The 21010-nt window shown below is 36.6% G+C and overlaps 1 long non-coding RNA gene across 1 annotated transcript; it reads left to right on the top strand.

Moving 5' to 3' along the window:
• The first annotated feature begins 2388 nt into the window (after window positions 1–2388).
• On the top strand, window positions 2389–4262 carry LOC134805930 (uncharacterized). The gene is made up of 2 exons (XR_010146434.1): window positions 2389–3024; window positions 4171–4262. It is a non-coding gene; the product is annotated as an uncharacterized LOC134805930 (long non-coding RNA).
• Window positions 4263–21010: the final 16748 nt, after the last annotated feature.

Genomic DNA, 21010 nt, shown 5'->3' with positions numbered 1-21010 from the left:
GAATAGTGATGTGAAAGTGCAAGAGGATATTAGAAAGAGAGATGCCTAAGAGTAGCATACCATAATGAATACATGTGTCTTAGCTGTATATTGTATTGTTATAAATAATGTTAATGTTAGAACATATAAACCTATCAGGTTGTAAACCTTACGCCACGAGCTGGCGACTATTTTGTTTTTGTCTGTGGTTTTCTATTTTGTCAGTGTCTTGAACAAATGAATATATATCGTTTTTCTGTCTGCACAAATAATGTTTTACTCTATTCAATCCTGGTAGAATTCCACTCCAAACCCAATAGGTTTGGGCCCAGGATACGCGATTAATTAGTACGTAAATAGTTTTCGGCAAAAAGTACAAAATTAATTCGAAAATGTCGAATGAAAATTTGCCGACGACGACCTCGTCTTCCGGGTCGAGTTCCGGGATCGCAGTCAATTTCGAAAAGCTCAGTGGCATAGCCAACTATGGAAACTGGAAGTTTTCGATGCGTATGTATTTGATTCACGAGAATCTATGGGATTGCACAGAGGAAGCGTCACCCGGCGTTCCCAAGATCAGCGATGAGCGTCGACAACAGAGAACGCTTGCAAAAATATGCCTGATGGTGCAACCGTCATCGTTTTCACATGTACGTAACGCAAAGACTGGATACGAAGCTTGGAACAATTTGAAAAAGGCCTACGAAGATAAAGGGCTATGTAGAAAACTAGGCCTGCTACGTACTTTATTTGGATTGAAACTAGAGCAATATAAAGATATGGAGGCGTATCTCTTGAAGATCATGGATATCGATCAACAACTACGAGACATAAATTCTCCATTAGATGATGATTTCCTGTCAGTCATTATGTTAAGTGGTCTACCACCAGACTATGATCCACTTATAATGGCATTGGAAAACTCGAACGTTACATTGTGCAGTGAAACAGTTAGAAGTAAATTACTACAAGAAAATTTACGAAGAGACGATAAGACCGAAGAAAGTTCTATGTTTACAAACGGGGGTTCTAGTACAAAAAGTGTCAACAAACATCCATCGAAGGTTAAGTGCTTCATATGTAAGAAACCAAATCATTATGCGAAAAACTGTCCGAACAAAGCCAATAAAAGTAAGGAACGCAGTGAGAAGAGTGAAAAAGCATGGAACGGAACGTTGCTAACCGCTTTGACAGTTGACGTCAAGTCAAACTCGTTCTACGTTGACAGCGGCTCTACAAGTCACATGTCAAACAATAAAACGTTATTGCAAAATTATGTTTTGGAAACTCCGCGTTCAGTAACAGTGGCGAATAAAGAAAAGTTACATAGTGAGGGACATGGAACCGTGGAATTGTTGTTAAAAGGACATAGTGAAACTACGAAACTAAGCGACGTTGTTTACGTGCCGGGATTGTCAACAAATCTTATTTCCGTTGGCAAGATGGTAGACAAGGGACTTGAGGTGCTTTTTAAGAAGCAAAAGTGCTATATTTACTGTGGCAAAGACGTAATTGCCAGTGCTACGAAGGTGAACGGCGTCTATGAACTGTACATGGCGAGTCAACCGTCACGTGGATGCGAGCTAGCTGCGGCATGTCACTCTGAGGATTTGGGTGAGCGAGTGCCTGAGGTTCTTTCAAGGGATCCGGAAGCTGCTAATCTGTGTGAAACGAAGCCATCCCAGGAGTTGTGGCATCGCAGACTTTCACATCTGAACAGAAGGAGAATGGATTTACTGAAACAAGGTATGGCTAGTGGAATTGATTACACTAATGATAAACATACTCCGTGTGTAGCATGTCTTGAAGGGAAACAAAGTCGATTACCATTCCCTAAAAGGTCTTATACCAGAGCTACTGAGAAACTTGGTCTGATTCATACTGACTTAATGGGACCTATGCCAGTTTCCTCATTCAGTGGCAGTAGATATCTCTTGACTTTCATTGATGATTATTCTAGAATGACTTTTGGATATTTTATTAAAAGTAAAGATGAAGTATTGTCTGTATTTAAAACCTTTAAGAGTTTTGTTGAGAATCAAACTGACTTAAAGATAAAAGCAATTCGTTCAGATAACGGCACTGAATATGTGAATAAACAGTTCCAGATGTTTCTGAGAGAGCACGGCATCCAGCACCAGACAACCATACCATATTCTGCAGCCCAGAATGGAGTCGCGGAACGTGCCAACCGCACAATTATGCAAGCAGGACGCTGCATGCTGCAGGATGCTGGAATGGACCCGAGGTTCTGGGCCGAGGCGTTGAATACAGCAATATACATTAAGAATAAGTCACCAAGTAAGGCGGTAAGAGGGACCACACCTGAGGAGCTATGGTCAGGTAATAAAGTTAATTTATCCAATTTGAGAGTATTTGGCTGTGTTGCCTATGCAATGACCCCTAGTGAAAAACGTAAGAAATTAGATGCAAAAAGCAAAATGTATGTATTTGTGGGATATTGCGATGGATCAAAAGGATATAGACTGATTGACCCTCAAAACCCGTCTAAATGTATTAAGTCTCGAGATGTACAGTTCTTTGAAGAGAAAATGTTTAAAGATATAAAACTGAATCAGCAAAATCCTACTACTGATGGTCAGTTACATTTACTTAGTGATGGCATGGATAATACTACTAGAAATGCAGAACCTTTACCTGCAGATCCTTTGCCAGCTGATCTTATTGAGGAAGTACCTGAAGTATCTGAAAATGAATCGAGCACTTCTAGTTCCAGTTTTGTGGATGATCCTAACGATGTCACTTGGAATCCTGATATGACTACGGATCAAGGCTCCAGTGAGTATGAAGAAATGACAGACTCCGCTAATGCTGTGATTGCAATGACAGCTGCTTGTCAAGGTGCTGAACCAAAGACAATTCATGAAGCGCTGTCAGGACCTGAAAAAGAACATTGGAAGGAAGCAATTGCGGATGAGTACAAGTCATTTGAGAAGAACAGAGCCTGGACATTGACAACATTGCCTGCTGGAAAGAAAGCTGTAAAATGCAAATGGATTTTCAAAAAGAAACTTGGATTGGAAGGTCAGCTACTTCGTTATAAAGCTAGACTTGTTGCTAAAGGATTTACCCAGGAATATGGCGTAGACTACAATGAGACCTACTCTCCTGTGGTAAGATACTCAACCATACGTACTTTACTTGCCCTGGCAGTCAACTTAGACATGAAAGTTGATCACATGGATGTGAAGACAGCCTTTCTTAATGGTGATTTAAAGGAGACTGTGTATATGGAACAGCCAGGTGGGTACAAAGTAAAAGGTAAAGAAAACTACGTATTCAAGCTTAACAAAGCAGTCTATGGACTGAAACAGGCATCAAAGGCCTGGTACGACAAAATTGATAATGCCCTGAAGGTTCTCAAGTTCAGAAAATCACTCAGTGAGCCCTGTGTCTACATAAAATCGAATGATAGTGGTAACCTCATTATATTAGCACTATATGTTGATGACATTCTGATTTTCAGTAAAGATACACCAGAGAAGAAAAAGCTGAAGGAAGAACTGATGAGAATATTTGAGATGAAGGATCTTGGTCGTGCTACGCATGTACTGGGCATGAGATTGAGTCAAGATAAAAATAAAATTACTCTTGATCAGAAAAATTACATACAGAAAGTATTAGAACAATTTAATATGGCGGACTGCAAGCCTGTGAGCACACCTTTAGAGACCGGCTTGAAATTTGAAAAGGGAGAACAGACTGATCCTGACTCAAAGTTCAGAAGCCTGATGTATTATGTATTTAGCGGTGTGCACAAGACCAGATATTGCTCATGCAGCAAGCCTATTAAGCCAGTTCAACAACTGTTATTCTGAAACGCACTGGAAAGCGGCGAAGCGTGTTCTTCGATATTTAAAAGGAACAATGGATTATTCCTTACAATATAAGAAGTCAATACTCTCTGTTACAGGATATGTAGATGCTGATTGGGCATCCAACCCGCTAGACCGACGTTCGTATACAGGGTATGTGTACAAGATTGGGGGCTCAGCTGTGTCATGAGAGAGTCATAAGCAAAGAACCATTGCCTTGTCTTCAACCGAATCTGAGTACATGGGGTTATGTGAAGGAGCGGAGGAAGCTGCATTCATAAGGACCTTTTTACATGAATGCCTAGGTAAATACTTACCCATTACTCTATACAACGATAGTCAGTCGGCGCAGAAGATTTGCAACAGTCAAATCAACCATAGTAGAAGTAAACATATAGACATTCGACATCATTATGTGCGGCAAGTCGTAAGTGATAAAATTATTAACTTAGAATACTTGTCTACTGATCAAATGCCTGCGGATGTTTTGACAAAGCCTTTAAGACGAAACGGGAGCTGAGCTAAAAGTCAATTTTGAGATTTCAAGCTGAATATACCCGTCGCTCTGACGGGGCGTGAGGGACTGTATTTGTGTGTGTAATGCACGCACACAGATGCGTACGCTTGCACCCGCGCGCGCCTCATTGCCGACAATTTGCAATGTCATTTTTCGTGCGTTACTGCCACGAGGCGTTCACTTATTAGCTTATTACTTACTGTGTTGCGATTGAATTTTTTGACCCGGCTTACGTTTACGGAACTCGATAATCTTTCTACTACTGTGACTTGGCTTTGTTTACTTGACTTTGCTGATCAGCTTATTGTTTTGGACTCCGTGAGTTGTGGTTACCTATTGGACCGCACGCAATTCATCTACCTTTATTCAAGTAAGTACCTATACCTTTTGTTATACCTACGTGTTGTTTACAAAACTTCTGGTTATAATAAAGTTGACCAAGTCGTCCAAGCTCACCCATGTCATGGGGCCTGCCGTCTACAACAACCTCCCTGACAGCATCACCAGCGCCCAAAATTTGGTCATTTTTAAATGTCGCCTCAAACGCTGGCTTATTGAGCACCCGTTTTACGATTATAATGAATTCATAAATTTCCACGAAAAGGATGTGAAATAATTTATATTTGTATAGGTAATTTATTAATAATATGTCATGATTAAGGTTATTTCATATTGATTTGTGTATTTTTACGGCATATGTAATTATGTTTTATAATTTATAACGTGTAAATTGGTTTTACTAATAAATAACTTATGACTTATGACTTATGACTTACAATAATTATGACATTTGTGTTGTACGTAGGGTACCTACTTATGATACTTACTTATAAAGAATTCATGATAACGTCAAATAATGAGTCAAAAGGGTAGGGAAAATAAATCGTGTACTTACTTATATATACTCTTACACTCAACAGCCAACTTTAACATTAGAAAAAGGCACTAAATTTAATTTATTATGGGAGGTCGATCATTGTCGATTACATTTTTTTTAAGTTTGCTGCATTTTTCTAATGTCAAAGATGACTTGCCGAAGTATAGGTAGGTACCTACATACATATAGGTAAATCGTGTTTATTAGTTACACACATAATATTTAATGAATATGGCAATAGAGTTTGGAATTCATACTTACCTACCTACTATTCTAAACAACTTTCCTAATAGAGTTTTACTAGAAATAAGTAATAAGCCTAATAAGATTAAGTATATAATAAAAAAAGAACTGAATACCATAGTACAAGAATAATTATTAGTTAAGTAAGCACATAAATATAATACATATACCTACACATAAATATACATTATGTATTTATAATGATAAGTAATAAATATATTAGAACTTAAGATTAGGGAATAAATTTAATATGTCCCCCTCATCCTAGTTACTAAAATCTTAAATATTAAAGATTATAACTAGGTTAAGAACGTGTAATAGTATTATTTTTTGTGAATTAAAAACAGATTTCATTAAAAAAAATTTAATGTAAAATGCCTATGTACGTTTATATAAACCTACTTCGATTTATGAAGCACATAATTCTTATAAGCACCATATACCTACTGTATTCTCATAAGGCCCAGGTACTCAAGAAATATGACCAATATTTGCCAGTATCATATTAGTTTTATTTTATTTGAAAATTTAAGGCACTAAAACATCTCTATTCCGATTGAAATTAATTTATTTAAGTATCTAAATTTCAACGAACTTAACCTCTAAGTATTATACTATAAAGGTACCTGAGGGTATTATTAGTATACAAAACATTATTTTAAGAATACGAGTATTCATTACTTTAGAAGGTACCTACTTATAGATTTTATTGCGTGATGCACATATGCGTAATTAGCCGAAACCTTTATAAGAATGTAATTCATAAGAAGTACATAAGATATAATTTATGTACTGGTTTGCTGTTAGCTTTTAATTGTATCACTTTACATATATGTTACTCAAATAACTAACACGGTTACACTGTTGTAAGAACATTATTTTTCAGGTAGGCCTTATTATACCTACTATAGGCCTTATTACCTCCTAGTACCTTAGTAGTAGTAGTACTACTACGGAAATTGATTCAAAGACTCAAGACTGACTTAAGTGGCAGTAGGGTGTAGGGTTTTTTCTAGGCTTAATGAGTTCGCTGAAGCTTATTTTTTATACTTAGCGCACAGAACCACTAGTTTAACAGTATCAGCTCTAACCACATGTCACCATTTTGTCCTTTACGTAACAAACTCAGGGGCCCAGAATATCCGATGTACCTATCAAATCAAGGTTCTGTACCAAATAAGGCCCGGTTATTATAGTTCGTTATTTTTTAGCATTAGAAAGAAGGTAAACAATCATGACGTGTCTTTTTATTAATAATTATTGAAAAACGCTTTCAAAAATTAGTTAATATTACTTATGAAAGCAAAAGAATATAAAAAAGTATATGATTAATACATACATACATACATACATACATACATACATACATACATACAATCACGCCTATTTCCCGGAGGGGTAGGCAGAGACCACGGATTTCCACTTGCTACGATCCTGACATACCACTTTCGCTTCCTTCACATTCATAACATTCCTCATACACGCTCGCCGGTTTAGGGTGCTCTTGCTCATTAATATGATTAATATGATTTATAATTCTAACATATTTGCTATGACTTATTTTTCAATGGTAATTTTTAATAAGACATGTCAAAATCTGTTACCTTAATGCAAAAAAACGAACTTTAAGCGTGCTAACTTTCAAAATTTCATTTTTTATAAGATAGTATAAGTAGATGGGCAAAAATTTTGCGTCCATGTCCACCAGTGAGTAAGTGATTGAGATACCTAAACATTTAACTTTATAATGTAAAATGATATAATTTACTAACCTACTCGTTTAATTTCAGGTAGGTTGAATAAGGAACCAAGTAACCATGGGGAGGAGGAGTGGACCAAAAAAGAGACTGTATATGAGTGTTACACGAAAAAAATCTAATGTTTGCGTCAAAAGAAATATCCACTCAGAATTGCATCGCCATGCGTCATTATCGCCGCCGATTGATGCATTTGCAGCAACAATGGAAGAAAATGCAAGCTCATCATCAACTGCATCATCGCCGTTTGATATGACCATTGAACCCGAGCTTTTTGATCATGATAACAAAGAAAACAAAATTTTGGAAGGTCGCAGAATAGTGGACATAAAATATTTATTTTCTGCGATCTCAAATATCAGGCACGATCATACAAATTGTACATTTGCTGATCTTGCCTTTGTTAATGAAAGACGTAAGGGTTTACACAGCGAATATATATTTAAGTGTAACATGTGCAACAAAAAGGAAACGATATACTCTGAAGACCCAAAAAAGAAAATGTCAGTAAATACTGCTGCCGTAGAAGGAGTTATGTGCACACTGCACAGGGAACGGATATGCTCAGCTTAACGAAATTTGTGCTTCGTTAAATATGCCAAACATGGATAATAAAACATACATTAAAATAGAGCAACTCTTGGCGCCAACCATCGAAGAATGCGCATGTGAAGAAATGATTGCAGCAGGCCAAGAAGAAAAAAGGCTAGCTATCTTGAATGGCGATGTTGATGAGCATGGATGGCCTTTAATAACAGTAGTTGCCGATGGTTCCTGGGCAAAACGTTCGTATAAAAGTGGATATAGTTCTGCATCCGGTGCCGGTTGTATTGTTGGTCTCCGTACCAAAAACGTATTGTTTTTGGGCGTAAGAAATTCATACTGTTGTGTCTGTGCTAGGAGTGAAAAATTAATGATTGAGGTGCCAGAGCACAGATGCTTCAAGAACTGGCAAGACAGTGCCAATGCCATGGAGGCCGACATAATAGCAGAAGGCTTTGCGAGAAGCATGGATATGCATGGCGTGAAATTTCAAAGACTGGTAGGAGATGGGGACTCTAGCATTATGAAAAAACTCAGACTGCAAAAGCCATATGGACTAGATTTTGAAATAGAAAAGGTCGAATGTAAAAACCATTTACTTCGCAATTTTTGCAACAAAATAAGAGCGTTGGTGAAAAAAACCAACAATTCTAAAGGGTATGTACCAGTAGATATGAGAAAAAAGCTAGATTCCAACCTTAAACGCCTAAGAAGCGCTGTGGTTGGTGCTATGAACCATAGGATCCAAGAAGAAAACATTTCACACAGCGATAGAATCAAGAATCTGAAAAAAGATATAAAGAACGCCGCCCGTCATGTTTTCGGCGACCATTCAGAATGTGCGTTATACTTTGGTGAACCAGAAAAGCGCACAAATGAGATAAACCATGTCAGTGCTCTTCAAGCTTGTGGCCTGTGGACAGACATTTATCAATGTTTGTTTAATTTATCGTTAGATGCGGAGAGCCTTATAATCAATGTCACAAATAACACAGTGGAGCAATTTAATAACGTCATAGCGAAATTTATAGGTGGCAAGAGGGTCAATTTCACAAAAAGAGGATCTTACCAGTCCAGATGTCTTGGAGCAGTGACATCGTGGAATAGCAAAAATGCTGTTCATTATAGAATCCAAAAAAAAGTACAGGGCCAGAGCCCGGGAACATACACTAAAAAGTTTTCTGAACGGGTCCAGCGCTCTAATGAAGTAACGGGAAATTGCCGCAAAAGAAATCTCGCATATACTGATGAGAGAACTAGTAAGAGCAGAAAAACTTCCGGCCCCGATGAAAATTATGGTCGCCTAGATTTGGAAGAAGATATGCCGTCCGAAATATACAAATTGAAGGAAGAAGAATTCCTAAAAAACTTGGAATCATCAAGGGACGTAGAGACAAAAACCTTAGGGCAAAGCAATAACAGTGCATGGCGAACTGAAAGGCGAAAAAGGCTCACAGCTTCTAATTTTGGAAGGGTCTGCAAAATGCGACCAAAGACATCGGTTCAAAAAATACTAGAGTATTTGCTTTACTCTGAATTTAAAGGTACCGCTGCCACAAATTATGGGAAAGAGAATGAAGCGGAAGCCATAAAACAATTCACTGAGGAGACGGGTCTTGACGTAGAGGAGTGTGGATTATTTGTTGATAAGAACAAACCATTTTTGGCAGCTAGTCCGGATGGCTTGATAAGTGACAACGCATTAATAGAAGTTAAATGCCCATACAAAATTACCGGTGTTACACCTGAAGAAGGTATTAACCAAAAAAAAGTAGATTGTTGCACATACAAGGCAGGAAAATTAGAATTGAAGACCAATCACAACTACTACTACCAAATACAGGGACAGCTTCATATAACTGGACGCGAGCTATGCTATTTTGTCTTGTGGAGTCCTAAGGGGCTTCTTTATCAAAAAATAAAAAAAGACGATGCATTCTGGCAAAAAATGGAACCCACGTTAGAACGATTTTACCGCCAATGCCTATTGCCAGAAATCATTGACGGCCGCATTCCAAAAAAAAGAGCTGTAAGGGAAAGAATATAATCACATGTGAGACAAAGTAATAATTAAGATCTGTATCTTATTAATACACTTGGTTCTTAGTTACTATTATGTATTTGTTTTATTTATTATCCAGACCTTAAAAGAATGCCACCGTTGCCCTTTAAAGAAATACTGTTTACGTAATTGGCTTCTCAAACATTGCTCCTATAGTACAAAAATAGGCTGTATTGTATAATGTACTAAATAAGGCCCAGTTCTTAAGTTTGTTAAATTTTGAGGCCATGTCCGCTAATACCAAAGAAAGTTTAATTAACATAAGAAAAAATAAAAAACATCGATGGGCCTTATTTTGTGCAGATACCATACTTTGTAATTTAAAGTAGAGTTAGGCCGAGAAAAATCTGCAGTGATTTTGATAGCACACGCAGTGCAAGTGTTATTTATATGTCATAATTTAATAGAAGCGTCGTTGGAAGCGGTGTGGGGAAAATATGATTGTATATGTTCTTTTCTTTACAGCTCTTTTTTTTGGAATGCGGCCGTCAGTGATTTCTGGGCCCTAAGGACTCCACAAGACAAAATAACATAGCTCGCGTCTAGTTATATGAAGCTGTCCTTGTACTCGGTAGTAATAGTTCTGATTGGTCTTCAATTCTTGTTTTCCTGCCTGGTAAGTGCAACAAACTACTTTTTTTTGTTTTATGCCTTCTTCAGGTGTAACACCGGTAATTTTGGATGGGCATTTAACTTCTATTACTGCGTTGTCACTTATCAAGCCATCCGGACTAGCTGCCAAAAATGGTTTGTTCTTATCAACAAACAATCCACACTCCTCAACGTCAAGACCCGTCTCCTCAGTGAATTGTTTTATGGCTTCCGCTTCATGCTCTTTCCCACAATTTGTGGCAGCCGTACCTTTTTTAAATTCAGAGTAAAGCAAATACTCTAGTTTTTTTTTAATCGATGTCTTTGGTCGCATTTTGCAGACCCTTCCGAAATTTGAAGCTGTGAGCCTTTTTCACCTTTCAGTTGTCCATGCACTGTTATTGTTTTGCCCTAAGGTTTTTGTCTCTACGTCTCTTGATTAATCCAAGTTTTTTAGGAATTCTTCTTTCTTCAATTTGTATATTTCAGACGGCATATCTTCTTCTAAATCTAAGCGACCATAATTTTCATCGGAGCCGGAAGTTGTTCTGCTCCTACTAGTTCTCTCATCAGTATATGCGAGATTTCTCTTGCGGCAATTTCCCGTTACTTCATTAAACTAGCGCTGTAATGAAGTAACCCATTCAGCAAACTTTTTCGTGTATGTTCCCGAGCTCTGGCCCAGTACTTTTTTTGGATTCTATAATTAACAGCAAATTTGCTATTCCACGATGTCACTGCTCCAAGACATCTGGACTGGTAAGATCCTCTTTTTGTGAAATTGACTCTCTTGCCACCTATAAATTTCGCTATGATGTTATTAAATTGCTCCACTGAGTTATTTGCGACATTGATTATGAGGCTCTCCGCATCTAACGATAAATTCAACAAACATTGATCCACAGACTACAAGCTTGAAGAGCACTGACATGGTTTATCTCATTTGTGCGCTTTTCTGGTTCACAAAAGTATAACGCACATTTTGAATGGTCGCCGAAAACATGACGGGCGGCGTTCTTTATATCCTTCTTCAGATTCTTGATTCGGTCGCTAAATGTTTTCTTCTTGGATCCTACGGTTCATAGCAGCAACCACAGCATTTCTTAGGCGTTTAAGGTTGGAATCTAGCTTTTTTCTCATATCTACTAGTACATACCCTTTAGAATTGTTGGTTTTTTTTTTCACCGACGTTTTGATTTTGTTGCAAAAATTGCGAAGTAGTTTTTACATTCAACCTTTTCTATTTCAAAATCTCCTACCAGTCTTTAATATTTCAGGCCATGCATATCCATGCTTCTCGCAAAGCCTTCTGCTATTATGTCGGCCTCCATGGCATTGGCCCTGTCTTTCCAGTTCTTGAAACAATTTGGCACCTCGATCATTAGTTTTTCACTTCTAGCACGTCCGTGCTAGAAGTGAGTGTTGTGTCCACAACAGTATTAATTTCTTACGCGCAAAAACAATACTTTTTTGGTACGGAGACCAAGAATACAACCGGCACCGGATACAGAGCTATATCCACTTTTATACGAACGTTTTGCCCAGGAACCATCGGCAACTACAGTTATTAAAGGTCACCTATGCTCATCAACATCGCCATCCAAGATAGCTAGCCTTTTTTCTTCTTGGCCTGCTGCAATCATTTCTTCGAATGCGCATTCTTCGATGTTTGGTGACAAGAGTTGCTTTATTTTAATGTATGTTTTATTATCCATGTTTGGAACATTTAACAAAGAACAAATTTCGTTAAGCTGAGCATGTCCGTTCCCTGTGCACATAACTCCTTCTACGGCAGCAGTATTTACTAACATTTTCTTTTTGGGTCTTCAGAGTGTATCGTTTCCTTTTTTTGCACATATTACACTTAAATATATATTCTCTGTGTAAACCCTTACGTCTTTCAATGACAAAGGCAAGATCAGCAAATGTACAATTTGTATGATCGTGCCTGATATTTGAGATCACAGAAAATAAATATTTTAAATCCACTATTCTGCGACCTTCTAAAATTTTGTTTTATCATGATTCATGATCAAAAAGCTCGGATTCAATAGTCATATCAAACGTCGATTATGCAGTTGATGATGAGCTTGCATTTTCTACCATTGGTGCTGCAAATGCATCAACCGGTGGCGATAAACTTTGCCCTCTTGTAAAACAAATTACTATTGTGATTGTGTCCAGCAAAAGGCCAAAATTCGGTTTACTTTCCTGTTTAAAATATTACTAATTTATTCATATTTCAGATTAGGTACATAGGTAACTGTCTGAATGTTACAATGCCAGCTGGCAAATTCTATCACATTTGTTTGTTTGGTAGTCATGGTAACATTCACTTACATTGATATCCTTATTAAGATCTGTATCTTATTATCCAGACCTTAAAATATTGCCACCGTTGCCCTTTAAAAAAATACTGTTTAAATAATTGGCTACTCAAATAATGCTTCTATAGTATAAATAATGACTACACAAAAATGGGTAGTATTGTATATAATGCACGAAATAAGGCCCGATTCTTAAGCGGGTTTAAATTTTGAGGCCATGTCCGCTAATACTATAGACAAAATATCAAGTTTAATAAACACAAAAAAAAAACATTGATGGGCCTTATTTTATAATTTAGGCCTTACTTTGTAATTTAAAGTAGAGTTAGGCCAAGAAAAATCTATAGCGATTTTGATAGAACACGCAGTGCAAGTATTATTTCAAACGTCGCTTCTATGAAATTATGACATATAAATAACACTTGCACTGCATGTGCTATCAAAATTGCTGTAGACTTTTCTTGGTCTGACTCTAAAATATTCTTTATTACACCACAAACATAAAAACAAATTTAAAAAAAACCGGCGAAGTGCAAGTCGGACTCGCACACGAAGGGTTCCGTACCATTATTTATAAAAACGGTCACCCATCCAAGTACTGACCCCGCCCGACGTTGCTTAACTTCGGTCAAAAATCACGTTTGTTGTATGGGAGGCCCCACTAAATTTTTTATTTTATCCTGTTTTTAGTATTTGTTGTTAAAGCGGCAACAGAAATAAATCATCTGTGAAAATTTCAACTGTCTATCACGGTTCGTGAGATACAGCCTGGTGACAGACGGACGGACGGACAGCGGAATCTTAGTAATAGGGTCCCGTGTTTTACCCTTTGGGTACGGAACCGTAAAACCGATTTACAATGTAGATAAAGGTAGCAACAGGCGGTCTTATCGCTGTTAGTTCTTATTCTTCGTTTGTTTAGCATTAGAGTGAAGGTGACGTGTCTTTTTTAAGCATGCAATCGTATAATTATTTAGCTTTTTTTGTAATAGTTATGTACTTAGTGGTTAATATTAGTATTTACTATTTTTTATTTCAATAATGCTTAAAAACGAAGTATAGACATGACAACCAAATATTAACGCCATTGTAGGACAGGATATACAGAACATGAATCATTTGTACTGTCACGCTCCGTGATTGTTGAGCCATTTAGGGTTCTAGCTAAATTGGACATTCCATAGAGCATTACTCGAAGTATGGAACAACCAATTCAGCTAGGACCCTAAATTGCTCGACAATTACGAAGCGTGCCTGTAGGTAAGTACCTAAAAATTTTGTTAACCCATTTTAACCATGCAATAAAATATTTTTGATTTTGATTTCTAATTTGAAATATTAGAATCAAAAAGTTCATAATAGATTGTATATCATAACTACAAAAATGTGTTCCCTACTCTCAACCCAAAACCCCTTGTATCTTAGGATCTAGATATTTTCACACAAGACGGTTTATCGATAACTTCTTACATCACTAAATTATCGACATTAAATGTCGACTATTGCCCATCACTTTTCTGGCTGTGTACGTATTTAGAAACTTGACTCCGCCCCTAAAATTAGTGCGATAGGGACAACTGCAGCTGAGGCGAAAAATCCTGCGTAAAAATGACAAAAATCGAGGTTTCGTAGTCCTCTTTTTCCTCCCCCAAAACTTAACCAATCGTAACCAAATTTGGAAATCTAAATGATTATGAAATTATCTGTGTCGGACCGTTTTGCTTTTTTGGCTAATTGATATCAGTTTTGAATACCACGCCTCTCATTGCGGCATAGTCTATTAGGCCATTTTGGCCGTTTTTGAAGGGCTCTAGCGCCTTAAAAAACAAAAATATCAAAAAAAGCAAAACGGTCCGACACAGATATTGACAATATTAATCTGTGTTGAAAAAATCATTGCTCTAGCTTCAAAAACCACGGAGGAAAACGAGGACTACGTTTGTATGGAGGAATGACCACTCCTGTTGGCTCTTAAGCAAGGACAAACATTTTAATTGTGTTTCTAATCTCGGTTTAAACTGTTCGGTTTAAGGGCAGGTGTTAGAACATATAAACCTATCAGGTTGTAAACCTTACGCCACGAGCTGGCGACTATTTTGTTTTTGTCTGTGGTTTTCTATTTTGTCAGTGTCTTGAACAAATGAATATATATCGTTTTTCTGTCTGCACAAATAATGTTTTACTCTATTCAATCCTGGTAGAATTCCACTCCAAACCCAATAGTTAAAAATGCTTTATGTTGTTAATGTGTTCCAAATTGTGCCGCTTTGGCATTAGCTGTAAGGTGCAATTTGTTATTTGAAATAAATAAATAAATACAATAAATGTTAATTTTACAAAATGTACCTATTAAATTGTATACTTTACTAAATATCTCTCTCCTCACAGGTGTTACAATAAAGGGTGTACGTACTACATAATTAATTAATCAATCAATCAAATCAAAGCATTTATTTTCAGGCTACTAAGGCCCATAGATACATACCTTACAAACTAACATATATATAGAATAATAAAAAACTTAAATACTAAATAAATCATTTTCGTGACGCAGTTTTCTGTTGCACACTCACAATATAACACTCATAATATAATTATATTACATAAGCACACATAATAAGTATATCATAGGATATGTATAATCACATTGGTTTGGCGTCTTCCCACCACCAGGCGATAACAAACATGTTTCAATATTATTCTTAGGTTCTGAATATCGGTACAGCTGTTTAATGACAGCATTTACACAAAAATAAAACGCTAATTAAATAACTTATCATATTCGGAACTACAGATGCGATGGATAGTTGTTTGGCCGCATACAGGATACCGGATGTACGGCCTGACCATAGGCCGAATATTCGGTATTCAGCCGCCGAATATTCGGCCGGCGGAAATATTCAGGTTTTTCAGGTGCGCATTGTGGAAGTTTTGGCCTGTTTCGTAATGAACTTTCGCGCGGTATATAGGTCTATCACTAGGTACGAAATTAGTGCGCGAGCTATTGAATGGAACGTTTAAATTGTTTTAAAATAATAATCGAGTACGATTATATTCCGATATCAAGCATAGTTATTTAGTACCCTTATTTTAGTATCCGGTATCCGTCCGGATATTAAAATAAGGGCGAGATAGGATACCGGATAGTAACCGAATATCCGGTGCATCTCTATTCGGAACCTAAAGTTTTAATCCTGCATGGTGCAAATATGTATAATTTTGAGACAATGACTTGAAAATTTGTCTTGTATAACTGACAAAGCAACCTGCCTGTGTGGTAGGAGTGTGGGGGAGGGGAGAGAGGGAGGTATATGCTAGAAAAAGACAATACGACCTAGGGGCTGTCCATACATGACGTCATCTATTTTTGACGATTTTTGTCCCCCCCCACCCCTAAAATCATCAAAAAATCATGCTTCGAATGACACCGTTTCCTCCTGCGTCATGCTACCATCATCCGATGTCCACCCCCCCCCCCCCCAAATTTGAAATGACTTAAATTTATGAATAGCCCCCTACGACAGTGTTGCCACTCTCAATATTATTTATTCTTAGGTTCCGAATATGGTAAGTTATTTAATTAGCGTTTTATTTTTGTGTAAAACGCTGTAATTTTAAAGCCGTACTTTTCGCCTTATTGCAAAGGAGTAAGGTGCAAAAGTGTAAACATATATTTCACGTCGACTCTTATTATACTATGTTATACTTATTATGGAACTTACTATGTTATACTTATTATGGAACGTAAACTATGAATTGAAAGAGCACGAAATAGTTAATATAATACGTTTGTTGAAAAAAAAAGTCTACAGACGCTTAGGCGCGAAGGGTTATTGTCTCATAGAAAATTTGAATTTCGCGCCTTTTTCTACTGACAAAGTTGTTGGATAGACGTTAATATCAAATTAAAGAGTGGGCCTACACACTTCGCTGTGACAGAATGTGAAAGTGTCACCAAAACTGTCAAATGACTACGATAATAAGTATTCCTTTTATAATGCCACTCCACACTATGCCATTCTGAAATTAAATAAGAACGATAGATAGTCATGCGCAATTTTTATTTTTGTAGTGGGTCATAATTGACGTATATAATTACGAATATAATTTGAACATCAACCAATAATATTGAAAATGATATCAGTTATTTTTAATCAGCTATCATTCACGCGCGCGTTCATTTTGCTCAGACTTGGCCGCACAAATTTTTGGTGCGAGCGAGACGCCCGCGCACGTTCGAATTGGCCTGTCACTTGTAGCAACTTGTAGGTAAGTACATACTTACCTACATACTATCCACGCGTCCTTGGCACGAACTCCCGCCACCGCCCGCATTGAAACTGTCCCCGCGCGCCGCAAGGAAATGTAATCCTTAGCATTAGCGCAAAGAGTTCAAATTTGGTAGTTTCATTTAGCGAATTTGTTAAAATGCACATATTTATTACATTGACCATATTTTTGTGTGATTATGTATTGAATATCACTTTTTCAGAACAAAGTCTGCAAGGTTAGGTAGGTATGCGGTGCGGGCTACGGGGGGTTGAGCGGGAGGGGCTAGTCATTTTGGCATCAGTTTACTTTATTTGGTAATATGTATACATTTTTTGGTAATCATAGTGGTTTATTTAGGTGAAAATATCGCATTAATTTGGTCTTCAAGATTTGGTGATCATTAATGATTTTTGGTGATCATTCAATATATTTGGTATTTGAATACAATTTGAAGTGCAGTCGTAATTAAAGTGGTGGTACTTTTGTATTTTTAGGCCTTATTTTTTTGGTGTTCAGTAATTTTTTTTGGTAAGCATGATTTTTTTATTTAGGGTACCAAAGTATTTTTTGGTGGTCATTATATTTGTAGCCGTTAAAATTCTCCCACATTTCAAAGTTTGAGAACCTGTAAACAGCATGATGACGTAGGTGTGACGATTACACAATAAACAGTACGACGCAACTACCCGCTAGCTTCACTCCGTGGAGAAGTGTCATGGCGAGTGGGTGGCTGGCGGAGTGCACAAGTGATAACAGTTGTTTCATTTGATCACCCAGTACACAACGGAGCCTGGACGTCACAGATGGCGACGAGGGTAAAATATTACAAAAAAATACGGAAAGGAAAGGTAACGGTGGCGGTGGTAAAAAACAAATCTAAGGTATGGAAATCCTAACCTAATAGCTACCGTATTTATCCATTTCCTCCCGAGCTGCCGATTGTATTCAGGTAATACAAAATTTTGGGCGAGGTGATATTCTGTGTAAAGAGTGACGTACGGTTGTACATAATACGAAAATATTAAAACTGCAACGATTTTGTTAGGCGGTACTTACGTAAGTAGGTTATGACATTCCAAACTCACGTAAGAGGAGTATTAAAGAAACTAATGCAGAATTTAAATATTACTGTAAAAACGTAGATCTAGTACCTATACCTAATTTTATAGTTTTGTTTACAATCAATGTTAATAAAAACAATTATGTATATGCACAGTTGATTTTGTCGACTGTTTACATAAGAACAGTGGTTAACTTTACGACTATTATTGAGTAAATAATTGATGGTACGTAGCTCGGGAGGAATGTTTACTAAGCAAAGAAGAAATATACGCGTGCTTATTACACTAACTCTTTGACAATGGCTACTGTGCGTGAGCCTGGTTACCAAATGTAAATCCAAAAGTGTAATCAATGCAAGATAGATCAATAATTGGGGTCACTACAAAAAATAATGTACTCATGTTACATTATTCCAATGATGTGGCACCGACGTATTAGCCATGAATTTTTCCATGAAATGACAGAAACGAATATGCCGATGGTTTGCGTGTTACAAATACAGATGGTACATGGTTTATTTTCTGACTCAAAATCGTATATTAGAATTTATATGATATAAAGGGTAAATAATCAAACTACCTTCGCGGAAATCATGATTATTATGAGTTGTGTATTTACCGTTCATACTTAAAATATACCGACCTACTTAGTCATGTAATTAAATACTAAGATATTTTTACATGAGGGAACGTATAGAGAAACCTGCATATTAAGTCGGAGTCGGACTAACAAGAAAAATAAATTGCAAGAAGTAAACTGTACATCACATCTATGCTGCAGTTGGTATAAGTAATAATTAGTAGGTTGAAACGTTCAACTGGTACTAGCAAAACAAATAATTAGTAGGTTGAAACTTTCAATCGGTACTAGCAAAACAAATAATTAGTAGGTTGAAACTTTCAACCGGTACTAGCAAAACAAATAATTAGTAGGTTGAAATGTTCAACTGGTACTAGCAAAACAAATAATTAGTAGGTTGAAACTTTCAACCAGTACTAGCAAAACAAATAATTAGTAGGTTGAAACTTTCAACCGGTACTAGCAAAACAAATAATTAGTAGGTTGAAACTTTCAACCGGTACTAGCAAAACAAATAATTAGTAGGTTGAAACGTTCAACTGGTACTAGCAAAACAAATAATTAGTAGGTTGAAACGTTCAACTGGTACTAGCAAAACAAATAATGAGTAGGTTGAAACTTTCAACTGGTACTAGCAAAACAAATAATTAGTAGGTTGAAACTTTCAACCGGTACTAGCAAAACAAATAATTAGTAGGTTGAAACTTTCAACCGGTACTAGCAAAACAAATAATTAGTAGGTTGAAATGTTCAACTGGTACTAGCAAAACAAATAATTAGTAGGTTGAAACTTTCAACTGGTACTAGCAAAACATATAATAGTTAGTGGGTTGAAACTTTCAACCGGTACTAGCAAAACAAATAATTAGTAGGTTGAAACTTTCAACAGGTACTAGCAAAACAAATAATTAGTAGGTTGAAATGTTCAACCGGTACTAGCAAAACAAATAATTAGTAGGTTGAAATGTTCAACTGGTACTAACAAAACAAATAATTTGTAGATTGATTGTTCAATTGGTACTAGCAAAACAAATAATTAGTAGGTTTATTGTTCAACTGTTGCTAGCAAAACAAATAATTTGTAGGTTGGAACTTTCAACTGGTACTGGCAAAACAAATAATTAGTAGGTTGGAACTTTCAACTGGTACTAGCAAAACAAATAATTAGTAGGTTGGAACTTTCAACTGGTACTAGCAAAATAAATAAGTAGTGGGTTGAATGTTCAACTAGTACTAGCAAAACAAAAGAAATTATAAGCGAAATCAGAACACTTACCTACGATACAAACAGAGAATAATTAGTAAGTTGAATGTTTAACTGGTACTAACAAACCAAAAGAGTCAAATGTACCTAGTAACTAGTCTAGTAGACGCGATAGTGGTGGTTGGTACTAACGATAGGACCTTTTGTTATAGGTCGTCCAAATTAGTACAACATAGTACTTAAAAGTAAACTGACGCGATATAGTGTTGGTTGGTACTAACGATAGTATCTTGTTTTAGGTCATCCAAAATGTCCTAGATACCACCATTAGACGGATTCTTTAGCCCACCAAAACTTAATAGGGAGGCAAAATAGTCATAAACTGACATTATGTTAGTATAGAGTGACCTCCTATTATGTAATGTATTTATTGAATTCGAAATTATATAATAAGCAGTTTAGTGCCTCTGCCTACTGTTCCAGTTAACTTAAGGCGTAGGTATAGATGGATGGCCTCGGGAATAGGCATATCTACTAATGTAGATTCAGGGTAGATTTCAATTATACAAAAAAAAAATTACGCCAGTTGGAAAACATTTCCTGTAATGTATTACAATTTAACCTTCTTCTAACCTATACCCGTAAAATAAATTTACTGCATTTTGCAGATGTTCGTATGGGTAAGAACCGAATGTATCAGCTTAAATAAAAACGGACAAAGTATATATAAAAATATATTATACGACGACTTAGACGGTATTCCGGTTAAAGATTGTTGTAGCAATCCTGTTGGAACAGTTAGAAGACAGGTTAAATTATAGTTTAAGAGAAACAAGCAGGTGACCAGGATAAGAGTAATAATGCATTCTGCGTAAGTAGCCGTGTAAATTGTGGAACACAGAGGCATGCCTAAACTGCCCAAATAAAACCTATAAATAGATGAGGATATACAATTCTTCAAAATCGTATATGACCCAGATTTCATATAATAAATCCCAATTCCAATCTATTTTAGAGCCGGAATACATGATTCTATAGAATAATAATCAGGACAAAGCTCAATTACAAACCCAAGTACAACAGGTACGTAAATAGACGCTGGGCCTACATCATGTCATGTAGTACCTAAAGTCAATGCTGTAAAAACTGAAGTGGCGATGC

The sequence above is a fragment of the Cydia splendana genome, unplaced genomic scaffold, assembly GCF_910591565.1.
Source record: "Cydia splendana unplaced genomic scaffold, ilCydSple1.2 scaffold_81_ctg1, whole genome shotgun sequence".
In the NCBI taxonomy this organism is placed as follows: Eukaryota; Metazoa; Arthropoda; class Insecta; order Lepidoptera; family Tortricidae; genus Cydia; species Cydia splendana.
Note: the sequence above shows the minus strand (reverse complement) of the source record. Positions and strands in the feature narration are given on the sequence as shown.